The sequence below is a fragment of the Haliaeetus albicilla genome, chromosome 9 (genome assembly GCF_947461875.1).
Source record: "Haliaeetus albicilla chromosome 9, bHalAlb1.1, whole genome shotgun sequence".
NCBI lineage: Eukaryota > Metazoa > Chordata > Aves > Accipitriformes > Accipitridae > Haliaeetus > Haliaeetus albicilla.
In genome coordinates, this window is record NC_091491.1 from 7,301,427 (window position 1) to 7,314,329 (window position 12,903).

Below are 12,903 nucleotides of genomic sequence, written 5' to 3' on the forward strand. Positions count from 1 at the left end.
CTTCCCCATGAGACAACACGTCCCGAAAAATTTGGCCCCAAAAGAAGCAAAGCCAGGGGCAGTTTTGATGTGCAGGCAAGGCTGGCTATAGTGACACAGGATGAATTTGAGGCTTTAGAAAAAAGCCCTTCCCCCAGCCAAGGCTGAAACACCAGGTTTCCATTTATAATTGCAACATACTGTGCGAATCAATGCAAATAGCCGGTCTGTTCACAGTCGCAAGGGGAGGCTTTTGTTCTGCCCCAAGACTAGAAATTTCTGTTAAGCTAATTTTAACATTGGAAACAACCAGATGTTGCAGGAGACGGACAACCCAGCTCGTGTGCAAGCCCTGGCCCCCGTGCCATGTACATCCATCTCAGCCGCCCCGCGGCAGCTCCGGGTCTCTGGGCTCACCGGGAGCAGCTCGTTCTGTTCAGCGCCGGAGGTCCCGGGGTCAGTCCCATCCTGTTTCCCAGATGGTGGCTGTCGCATGTCAGAGTTACATGGGCGGGAGCACGGGGACCGGCCAGGGTTCTGCAAGGCTGAGCAAGGGTTCGGAAAGGTTTTTGTATACTTTGTGTTACTAAAACCGGGTAGAACTCAACCTGGTCATCTCCCCTCCCTCGCACTCACCGTCCCGCTGCCTTGACACATGGGACTGTAATAATTTGTGACAGGGACAATATAACCAGGCTGCCATGGATGCTGTTGCCAGTGCTGTCCCCCCAGGTGTTGCTTTTAAAGTTCAGTGGCAGCAGAAGCATCTGCTGCCGTGTTTTATTCATGCACCTTGTCTGGGGATGTAGGTTTTGGCTAAGAGCAGGGGAAATTTAAAAGGAAAAAGGTGCCAAAGCCCAGGCACAACATGCTTGGCTGTGGCTTTGCAGGCTTCTGGGCAGTGGCCAGGGGATTTCTGGGCTGTCCTTCCCTGGCCTATAGGGTGGCAACAGCATGGTTTCCATACGTCTTCCCACTCCACGCCGTGCTTTGCTCCTGTACCACATTCACTGACTTTAAAATCACTGCTCCTCCTGGTGAGCCACAGATAACCCATGGGGACCTGAGCTCATCTGCAGCATGTGGCCCCAGGCCTCCCGGGACTCCTGTGGTGCCCTGGGCTCCAAACACACAGTTACTATTTTAGGGGTTTTGTTTTGAGTTGGAAGTGTCTGATGTAAGGCCGGTGCTGGGCTGCAGCTGGGCACGGTGGGTTATGAAGCACAGGGATGTGCCTCATGCCCCAGAGCACAGAGCAAGGGCAGGCAGGAGGGTGCAAAGCCTTCGTGGGGGCTGCAGAAGGTGCTCAGCTTGGGTTGGTCTGGACCACTGTGCCTCCCAGCAGGCACGGTGATGTGGGTTGCCCCCAAGTTAAGGCAGGGCTGAGTTCAGAAGTTCAGCAGGGAGATGGATGGATGGATGATCAGCCATCTCATGCTCAAGTCTGCTCCCCGTGGTTTTGGACTGTCACCTTCCCCTGAGGTACCTGCAAGGTGTGGGGACCTGAATTTGGTAGCAGAGAGGATCAAGCTGATGGCAGCTGAGCACACACAACTCATTCCACTGATGCATGACACAAGGGGAACAGGAGGGAAAAGGGCCATTGATGCCCTAAGTGCCTTATTGATTTAACTGACACCAGCAGATCTACGCAGCCCATAAACTGTACGATTGCATTTATAGTTATGTTCTTACTAAGCAAGAGGCAAGGCAGAAATTAATCACATGAAGGAGGAGGAAGAGGAGGAGGGTAGCGCAGGGACCCTAAATCCTGGGGAGCTAATAAAGGCAGGCAGGGAAGAAACCCTGCTCCACCAGCACTGCCAGCTCCATTCCATCAGCTCCTGCAGATCCAGAGGTGCCCACAGGACCCCCTCCTGAATCCACATCCCATTTAAATGCTTCCTTCCCTTCTCCCTTCCTTTCCATCCTTCTGTCCTTCCATTTATTGATGCAGGTAAACATGGGCCATCCTACCCTGCCTGAGGAGGGAGTTGAGATGTGGTTCCTGCTCTCTTTACCTTCCCAGGGCTGTAGGGAGCTGTTAGGTGCAGTGGAGAAGCCCCCGATTTATTCTGTGAAGGCTGACAGACCTCTCCTGCCTGGCCTTGCCTTTCCTCACGCACCCTCCACAGGGGCTCAGAGACCAGAGCAGATATGAAATGCAAGTCCTGGTGGGTGATTTGGTGGTATACTTACGAGATATGGTCAGGATACACCCCCCCCCAACAGCAGGACATCCCAACTTTGCCTCCAGCTAGCTGGGCAGACGGTTGGGAAGGGCTCAGTTCTGCTGCAGCCTCCAGCCCTCATTAAAGCTCTCCCGAAGACGCTGTGTTTCCAAAGTCAAAATGTTCCTTGCAGGGGGAGGGAGAGGACTTAATAGGAGAGGCGGCAGGAGGAAGTGAAGTGCTTTTATTGCAAAGGCTGTTAATTGCTTGATGAACTCTTGTCGTACAGTGTGGCTGGGAAGCAGCCTCATCCCGGAGGAGATGTGTTTGTCCCCACGCAGTATGTGCTGCAGAGGAGACGTCAGAGGGGACAAACACACGAGGCCTCTCGCCTGCACATCGAAATACTGTAGTTACCCACATCAGCCCTTCGTGCAAGAGCCGAGCACCTCGGGTTTGCTCACGGTTTACCCTCCCACCATGAGGACTCAGATGGGAGTTACTGCGTGTTGGCTGAGCGGTGGCAACCAGGGCTGAGCTCCCTTTTTCTGTGCTACACCCCCATATGGGCTATGGGAGCACAAACCAACCCTGGTTAGGATAAGACAAGAAATTCTATTAAGTTCTGGACAAGGTGCTGCCCTGTTACGTGCAGCGGAGAAAAGGAAGCTTAACACACATGGGGTAAGAGGAGGGGGAGCCTGGGATGGAGCACGTACCCTGTAAAGCTAAATTTGGCAGGCTGTGCCCAGGCAGCAGGATGCGGGACGGAGAACCACGCCGCAGCGTCTGAGGATGTGGTCAGCCCTCCCCAAAGCTGCCGTCACTTTTGCAGCCCTCACCGGCCTCACATCAGCTCTGCAAACAGAGGCAGGGACATCTTAACCCCAGCCGGCTGGAAGGTCGATGGATGAGGAGCGCCCCAGATCGCTTCCCCGTGTGGCAAAACCCCTGTAAGCATTTCCCGGCCGTTTCTCAAAGATCTCCGGCAGCCATTAACAGCCCGGGGGTTTGAAGGAGAGCGCGGTGCAGCGGTTCCTTGCACGTGCAAGAAAAACACTCCTATAACTGCTGATAGCTCAACAGCAGAGTTATAGACGGCCGCGTGCGGAAACTGTGAAGGGTGTGAATGCAACGGAACGAAAGAATTATGTAGAAAATAAAGGTAGTTACAGTTGCTTCAAAACATTTTTGCAGCTAGGGCTCAGGGCTTTTAATCAACTTTTTTTTTTATTGCAGGTTCTCCTTTCTGCCAAACATTTGCAGAGGGAAAAAGAAACTAAAGAAAAGAGAGAAAAACAGTTTTAGCTGCCAATCTGTTGCTTGCAAAGCCATGAAAAGCACCCTGAGAGACACGAGCATGTATTATAAAAAAGGAAAAGGATTTCATGCATCCTCTATGCTGAAAAGTCTTTTTAGGCCCCTTCCCTCCTGAGACCTCCCGTGTCCCTAACAGGCTCTGAGCCATTAAAGAAGGTGATTTCAGCCCACACCGGACTCATCCCAGGCTCTCCACATACTCCTGAAAACCTGGCTCAGCCTTCCTCTCTCCTGGAACTTTATTCTGGTTTATTGAGGCCACAGTCCCTTGTTCCCTGGGAGCTCAGGTAGGGGCTGCTCTCTTGAGGAGCTCTGCTCCGATGCCACACTGTTCCCCGTCCAGCATTACTTCCAGGGCTACAAAACCAGAGGGGTTGTTTTGCAAAAATTTGTTTTTGACTTAGACTGCCTGCTTGCTTGGTGCTGGGAGCCTGGGAGTGATGTGGCTGCCTTGAACGTCACCACTGCAGAAGGACCTGCATCCTCCCTGTTAGTAAAATCTGCATTCCTCCCCATTCACCTTCTTTCTTTCCTGTGAAGGTTGGTGATTTCTACTTTTCACCCTGCACCACAGGGCTAGAAATCCATGTTTCTCGTCCCACCCAAGGCAGGGATGTATCCACAGAGCCCAGTGATGCCCACAGAAGTGCACTTGGGACAACCAAGCTACAAAAAGACTTGTGGTAAAGCTGCTGGAGGAGACGACGTTGGGTTGTCTTCAGCGGAGGAGGACTGAGAAGCCTAAACACACCCTTTAATCAGTTTACTAGGCCAGAAAGCAAGGCATGAGCCTAAGTATGTGGGAGTCCCCTCCCTAAGGCCACATGAGCGGAGAAGTAAAGATAAAATTATATATATATATGCACTTGTCGAGCTAATCGAGGCTGGGAGAAAGGAGAGCTGTGCCAGCCTTCCACTGCTCTGCCATGCAAGGAAAGAGAATTAGAGGGGCAATGAGGAGAGAAACATCCTCTAAAGCTTGTTTTTAAGACATCCCTTCCACCCTAGGGCTTGTTTTAACGGCCCATGCTGCACACTAGATACATCCCCTTTTATTTACGATGATTATTACGGGCTGCTGCAGGGTCCCCTGGGTCCCAGAGAGGCAGTGCCGGCTGCTATTAAGGCATTTTGTCTTTCTCTAAAATCACATAAAGACCTTCCTCGTGCTCCTCCCGCTGGGCAATAAAAAGCGAAAGACAATCCACGGCTGAGCTGGCTGCTCTCTAGCTGGATGGGCAAAGCGCCTCGTTAGGCACAATAAAGTGCTCTCCTTAACCCCGGGCCATCCGCGGAGGCCAGGGCAATCAGGCCAAGGTGAAAAGAGGTGGCTGCAAGGAAGGGCTGGGAGCAGCGGCCACCAGCACGCACAAGCGGAGCAAGCGAGAGCTAAGCACGCACTGGGCAGAGCCGGCCGCAGCAGTGTTAATGCATCTCGGGATGTATCCCCGTCCCGGAGCAAGAAGTGGAAGTGCGGTTGCAGTGGGGGAAGGTGCACTGCAAGGGGTGGGTGTCAGCGCAGGCGGGCAGCCGGGACCCCGCACGGACACCCCACTGCCAGCCCCGGGCTTGGCTTTGCAGAAGTGGAGCGCGTGTCGAAGCCAGCCAAAGAGGTATTTTGGAAAATTAATCAGTCCAATTGAAACGTGATTGATTGACGACCGAAAGCCACAATCCAGCAAGTCCTGGAAAATGTAATAGACTAAAACCCTATTAATTTTTCATGTTCTTTCTGTTTTGATTTTTTTTTTTTCCTTTTCCCTTGTGGAGGTGGCTTCGTGCCAGGAGGTTTATATGTAAACAATTCAGCTCTCTCCCAGCTGACTTGGTGCACTGGGTGCAGGAGGCTTTGGAGCTCGTGAGACCCCACAGCCCCAGCACTCTCGGTGGAGCAGGGATTTCCATCTTTCACCTGCTCCCCCCAGAACCCTGTTTGCCAAAATGCACCAACATGGAGAAAATGGAGGGGAAGAGCCTCATGGCGCTGAGCTTGCCGGCTTGGGCTGACCCCAAACCTGGGAGCAGGAGTCCTGCTTCTCCTAAGCCATCATGTATTGTGACAGATACAGTAGCATATATAAGCACCCCCTCCGGTCACCGAGCAGCTGTGGGGCCACCACAACTTTCAGAGCTGGACAACGGAGAGGAGCAACATGAACATCAGGCTCAGGGCTGGCACCTCCTTGACTCTGAAGACTGTCCTCTAATGCGATCAGTAAATCACTGCTCTGAAACAAAGGGTAAATTCAGTGTCCACAAAGTCCGATGTATTCCTAAATGCACCACAGCATCTATTTTGTGCAGCAATGAAACAAACTTTGATGTCACACGTGGAGGGAGCCCAAAGCCAGCAATGTGGTCTAGCTGCTTGTTTGAGGTTTGGTCCAAAGCTACCTGTCAAGCATTTTGCCAGTGGTCTGGCCGTGTAATTAGCAATCCATGTTAGCGTAAGTTGCAAGCAACACTGTTAGTAGGAAAATATTTGTTTTCAACAGATCTATTTTGATTTTTGTTTCCAAAGTGAAAATGTCTCTATTTGTTCAACATTTGTTGTTGGCCTGTATTTTTGGTTGGGGTTTTTTCTTGACACAGTGTCAACATTTCTCAAGTGGGAAAAAACCAACATAGTTTAGTTTTTAAAAAATAGACAAATTTTCTGCCAGCAGCATCCATGGAAATGTTTCAAATAGGCCTCTGATGAAGTAATCTGAACATATGCCATCAGAGCCAAGATCTGACCTCTTCCAGTAGCCCTTGTTGGACTGCTTCCCTGGGGAAATGAGGCTGTAAAATCACACCTTCTCTGTGTCTATTTGTCACCTTTCCACCATCAAACTTTGGCATACCTGGGCAGATTTCAAGCACAGATGGGATGAGATCTCAGAGATAATTGGGTTGTGACAAAATTCTCAAAAATTGCAGTCTAGATTAGATTGTATTTGGTTTTCTAACTGAAGATAAGGTGGTAGGTAGCAGAGGTTTGGCTCTTATTAGACACAAAAGAATCTCAGGTGCACAAAACCCCTTAAAATTTCCCAGCTGGCAGGCAGCCATCAGTTGGGGTTTGTACCTTTCTGGTCTGCAAGTCAACCAATGTACTCAGATGTACTTTGAGCAGAAGCAACCCCTTTCTCCTGCCTCATCTAAAGTGCTCTGCCTGCCATGTTCATGGAGTCACCCTTGGGACAGCGTTTCGCATGGTAGCTTGGCACGTGTGTCCTCTACCAGGCCAGCCACAAAAACTCAATGAAATGAGGATAAAGCAAGTGATCGATCTTAATCCCAGGGCCAGAAAGCAGCTCTCTGCTGGGTTTTCAGTTGGATTTTTTTCCTGTGGGACCATGGGGTCGGTTTTCATGGTGGTGCTATATCATGCTATGTTTTCCCCGGGAACTCTTGCTGTTCCCAGTGTTCTGGCCACAAGATGGATCAAACCTGGCTGTGGCCTTAGGGCCCCTCTGCGTTCATCACTGTGCTGGGTTGCTCCAGCCTTTATTAGGACTGTTTATTTATGTCCTGCTCTGCCCCAAGAGCCTTTCTGAAGTGTCTTTGCTTTCTCCAGCAGCTCCTGTTAAATCTGGAAGATAAAGCGTTAGTCCTCTCCATGAAGGTTTTTTATTTTTAATAAAACCTGCTTGTGCTCTTCCCCGAGGGACTTGTTGAAGTTGCGAAAGTCAAAGATAAAATGTTCTAACTGCTGTTTCCTGGAGAGCGATGCTGTGTTTTCTCATGAAACTCCTTTAATGAACATCTGTAAAGGGCAGAGACAGGACCGAGGCACAATCTGTGGTCCAAGTACCTCTGAACCCCGGAGATGCTGGCAGCCAGATCCAAGACCATTCTTTCTAGCTCTTCTTCCAAAATAGTTCCTAATGGGCTGAAAGAAAACTTGAAAGGGAACAACTTCAACATGGGAGAAAAACCAAAGCCCGTTTTCCTTCCCAGTCTATGCTTTGTGATTGTCTTCCAGCTTCCTGCAGGTCTCAGGACCTTCACGGGGCCACATGAAGAAGTTCAGCCTCGTTGTAGGGACAAGCTGATGGTGCAGAGGCTGTAAAGGTAATTTCTACACCAGGCAAGAAGCAAGCTCTCTGAATCAGAACCTACCATGCGATGAAACAATACTATCTATCTGCATGAGAAGCTCAGGAGTAGCTTAGCTCGTGGTTACTCATCAAGGCTAATGAGCTGATACACATGCTGGGCTAACAAGGCTGCACTCTTGCTGGTCCTGGAGCGAGCAGTTGCTTAGGGGGCTCTGCCCTGTGCTGCACTGTGCAGGAGGGAGGGAGACACTTACAGACTGGGGCTCCCTCACAGACCATTTTGACAGGGAGAAAATGTATTTCATCCTCATCAAATCCTTGGCAGGAAGTGTCGACTTGATGCCAACAGGAAAAAACCCCTAATAAATAAAAGGAAGCACCGTTTTCTTTCAGATGGTTTAAATTGTCGATGTTTTCTGGACTGAAAGTTGACTTTTTATTATTTTTTTAACTCTCTTTTGCTACTGGGACTAATCAACACCCCAGTTAAATACCTTTCTACCAGCATCCATGAATGCACCCCATGGGTATCAAGGCTGATGATATTGTTTTGGCATGAAAATCACATCCCCCAGTGCCCCGGGCAGTATGGGGTCATGTCCCTGTGATGGGGACTGGCCATGATGTCACGGGGATGTGGTGGCAAGGGGCAGAGGAGCCGTCAGCAACACTAATCTCTGCAAGAGAGCAGGATGTTGTGCATCCACATCCTGCCCATGGTACCCACTATCTCATGGGTAGGTCCTTAGTCTCCCAGACCTTCCCAAGCTCTTGGGTTTGCCTGCAAACCAGGGCTGGAGAATGGAAAAAGGGAAATATCGGTGTTCTGAAATGCCACAGTACATCACTATGGTCTCTCCTTGTCATGCCCTGGATGCTGGCACTTGTTGAAGGAGCTTGGTCTAGAGGAGGGGTGCATGTGCACAGCGTCACTGCCCGAGGACGCTACCCTGCCCACTGAGGGTACATCAGCAACTGGCTGACCCCAGACCACTCATTCTTGGGGAGGAGGACTTATAATGAAAAAAATCACATTTTCTGTGAAAAGCAGTACTTTACACACAAACATAAGCTTAAACCCCATTCCAGTTTTCTACTGAAGGAGAAGTTTTGGTAGGAGCTTTCATCTGCCTTACTGCAAACTTTTTACAGGCTCCAGCCCTAAACTCTGACCCTACCAGGACTTCCCATTCAGCTTTGAACAAGTTCCTCCTCACCCTAGGAGCCAGCGCAAAGGCTAGGCAGAGGAATGGCTTTCTTGGCACCCAGATCTCTTTTCTGATTATTATTCTGGTCATTCACCCTCTTTCTCTCTCAATCTTGAAGAAGGAGCAGTGATTTTGTGAGTTGAAATTTGGATGTATTCCCAGCTCCTTCCCCCCGCCCCCCCTCCTGTTAATTAAAACTAATAAATCTGCTCAACAGAGTTTGCAGAGCAGCAGGACAAGGTACAGTTATCTTGACACAGCAAGGCCATCTTGCTTGTTCCTCCACACCTTTTATTTATTTAATTTATTCACGTATTTATTCAGTTCTTGAGCGCGTTCCAGAAATATGCTGCTGATCTGAATTTCTCGTCTATGCTACGTGCAGGCTCTTTGCCTTTCTTTCACAAGGAAGCAGTCCCACAGGAGCTGCAAATAATCAACAATTATCATGGCATGCATCTCTAGACATAATTACAGACAATCCAGAGTAACCTGGAAACAAAGGGAGTCTGTGTTATACAAGACCTACTCAGTCTATTCCTCCTCACAGGCCCCGCACCCTCCATAGTGTAAAAGGAGAAGAAACCCCAGGTTTTGGGGTGCAGGGGGGTTAGTGCAGTGCTCAGTCCTTTGTACTGATTTGGGAGATGCAGCAGAAAAAGCCAAAAAAAGGGATCAGCCCCCCACACTTGGGTGTTTAATGCCATCTGACATGTTGCACAACCCCCCTGGCATCCCTGAGCAACCCAGAGAGCCAGGTCGTACCTGCCAGCCCCGGGAAGGTACAGGGTCCCAAAGGGCTCTAGGTACCTATGAACTATCCCCCGTGTCCTCCTCCAGCATGGTAAATATGTCCTCCAGGAGGACAGAAGTAGCTGCCGAATTAGGTGCCTGGTCCAAGATGGGACAGGCAGGATTTTTTTGGAGATGCTGCCCATCCCCAGCTTTGCAGCCATCTCCTCCCTGCCTATGGGGAACGGGTGGTGGTTCCTTCTCCCCGACATCGCGCTGCTGCCAGAGGGGAGGACTGAAGAGAAGGGTGACCCAAGGGTGCTGTGGAGCCCCTGGCTGACTTTCAAAGGCCGAAGTTTGTGCAAAATGGCTTTGCTCTGAGTCCTGTGTTCTCCTCCTCCTCGACGGGAGGAAGGCAGTGCTGGTAGCTATAGCAACCAGACCTTCTTCGCTCCAGCCGCCAAACTTTGCCCAGATGGGCTTGGGCAAAGAAATGAAGAGGGATGGGAGAATGCAAATGACCTGCAATCCCTCCAAACTCTTCCAATCAATATTATACTAATTTTAAACCACGGGAGTTAGGTGAGACGTGTGTAAGGATAAAGGAGCAAATCCCAGGCAGCACGGATGATGGAAAAAAAGCAAAGGGAAAGGCATGAGACAGAAAAATATGATGATGATCCATCTCTTCCACCCCCTTAGCCTCCAAGCAGGCTCAGAAGAGGCCATACTAGTGTCATTCGGAGGGTAACAGCTTTAATTAGTGATTTAAGAACCCTCCACAACAGACTTTGCTCTCTCGATGCTCTTGGGAAATGGCTATACCGTGGTTGTTGAGGCAAAGCACGTCTTTCCCCTGCTCTTCCCCCTCTCTGGCACATCAGCACAACACAGCAGCAGGGTATCGGTCACCTCTGAAATGGTGCTGTGCCCTTTCTGTGAGTAAAGCAGAGCTGTGGGGGGAACAGCGGCAGCCAAAAAGTCACAAACATCAGCCTTCGTGGCTGTGTCTGCCAACGCAGTGCTCCACGTTCACCTGCCCTAATGACAACCATTGCAGTGAAATATGAGTCCAGCAAAACAGTGGCCAATAATGGGACAGGACATCCAGGTTCCCCATTCAAGGGTACCTGCACCTTCCCATCCCCTGCCCTGAAGAGCACTGGGGCTTTTCTACTCCATCTTTCTCCTTCTCCTCTTCACAGAATTTCTCCTGGTTGTCATTCCCACCTCTTTGGCTTTCTGATGGCTGTTCAAACAATCCCGCCGTCTTTTAGTGCCTTTCTCCTGAACAGGGTGAATTCCCTTTTCCTGCTTTACAGATAGGGAAACATAGGCAGGGGGCAAAGGACTTGCTCAAAGTCATCCACTGACGACCAGCGGTAGATGCAGGAATTGACCCCAGGACCCTAAGTCTGAGTTTTATATCCCAGCTAGGCTGCACAGCCTGGAGATTTCTCCTATGAAACAATTCTTTTTTCCATTTCAGATGGCTTTTCAGCCAAAACTAAAGGAAAAAAAAGATGGAAAATTTGACTTCTAGAAGAAAAGTTATAATCTTTTTTGCACTGAATGCCCTGACTCAGTTTTCCAATGAAAATCTCCAATCCACTAAAAGCGCTTAAGTGTTGATTTTAGAAAGCTGATCATTGCTTTTTGGAAACAATCACTTTTTGGAGAAAGCTGTTTATACAGATAACCGCCATCCTTCTCTCACTTGAAGCAGCAGCTGTTGTGGGAGACAGCTGAAATGGCAAACACGCTCTCGCTCAATCCATCACTCAGACACAAGGAAAGAAGAGCTACTTAAGTTAAAGGACAATGTTTGCATAAGAGGAGCTAGGCCACAAATCAATTCACACTGGAAGTCAGGAGAAGGTTTTAACCAGAGTGGCGGGCTCCTGGAATGATCTTCTGATGGGATCAGGGGATAAGAAATATTGCCCTTTTCTAAGATGGAGCTGAAACAGGTGAGTAAGTTCACGCAGCATCACATGTGATGGTGCTGACTTCGACTTGAGCGAAGCAGAAAGATCTGATTTCATATTTCTGTTTCGTGCCAGACGTCTCTGGGCAGCTAGAGCTCTACCTAATGATCCGTGCTGCATGGAAAGAAACTTAAAGAACATTCGCTATTGAATTTCCATAGTCTTCCCCATCCTATTTGCATTTAAAACTAGCTTTCAGATGCTGTGCGTGGGACAAGACACATTTCTGCTCAATACCCGTCCAATTTTCCCTGTTGTGGATTCAGGCTGGCGGCACCGATTGCTATCAATACAGATGGAGTTGCATGAGAATCCAGAGTTTTCTGGCCCAGAGAAATCTTACAGGGAAATAACTGCAGTGGTACTGAACGATCTGGTTGAGCCAACACATGGCAGGGCGGGTATGGTGTTTCTGATTACTGAGAAACAAAATTATGAGAATCTGGGTGGTTGAATCTTTTCCCTTTCTTAAATGGGGACAAACCCCCCCAATTTCTGGCCCAACCATTAATAGTTATTCCAAAGAAAATTGATCTCAAGTAGCAGGAAACATTTTGCTTCAGCTATTTCAAAGCATTATTTTTCAACCTTTTCAGCCTTGTTATTAAAATGCTTCTATTTTTTAGAAGAAATTGATTTACATTTTAAAACAGCAGAAAAAGTCACTTTGAATTTAAAAAAAAAAATCCCATTTGAAAATGTCAGAGTGGCTGAAGAGGGAAAGCTATCGACAGACAATGCTGAGAAGGCTAAAGCCTCTTTCTGTTTAGTCTTTACTAAACAGATCAACTGTGAGTTGGTGTCTGACACAGTTAACACTGAGGAGTAAGATACCAGGCTAGGAAGGGACAGAGAAGAGTTTTGAGTGTAGTTAGCTAAGGCAGGCGTTTTCAAATTGGCTGCACCATGCCAGCTCCATCCTCGGGCACATCAAGAACCACCAAACACGATTTCAGAGCCAACACGGTGATATTTGAGAAGATGAGGATGCAAAAATATAGAAAAGGGCAGATGCAACACCTGCCTTTTTGAAAGAGGAGGGAGCTGAATGAGTTTACCTCTAATTTTCAGAAGCATACTGAGAGCAAACAAAGCCTATGCGAGCACCTGGAAGAATACAGGAAAATGAATAACAGCCAACATGAATTTGTAAAGACCAAATTGGGTCAAACCAATCTAATTTCCTCCAAAGACAGGGTGGCAGGGCTGGTGCTGGGGGAAAATGCAGGAGACGTCATCCGTCTTTACTTCAGGAAGGCTTTTCAAGCTGTCTCCCATGACATTCTCATCAGCACGCCGGGAAACGGCTCTATATTGCAATTTGGCTGCACCAAGAGAGGGATTATCAATGGTTCCCTGTCAGAACAGAGGTATGTGTCTAACAGGGGTCTCTCTTGATCTGGTATGATTCGATATTTCAATTAACCTCCCAGATGATGGAAGAGGGGAGATTTTTATT

At 48.9% G+C, this 12,903-nt stretch overlaps 1 protein-coding gene across 1 annotated transcript in view; it reads left to right on the forward strand.

The window, feature by feature from the left end:
* The first annotated feature begins 614 nt into the window (after positions 1–614).
* The window catches only part of AP2B1 (adaptor related protein complex 2 subunit beta 1), a 394,518-nt gene continuing 382,229 nt past the window's right edge, over positions 615–12,903 (forward strand). Inside the window, exon 1 of the mRNA XM_069791367.1 lies at positions 615–627. The gene's annotated coding sequence lies outside the window, so the exon portion shown is untranslated. The remainder of the gene's footprint in view (positions 628–12,903) is intronic.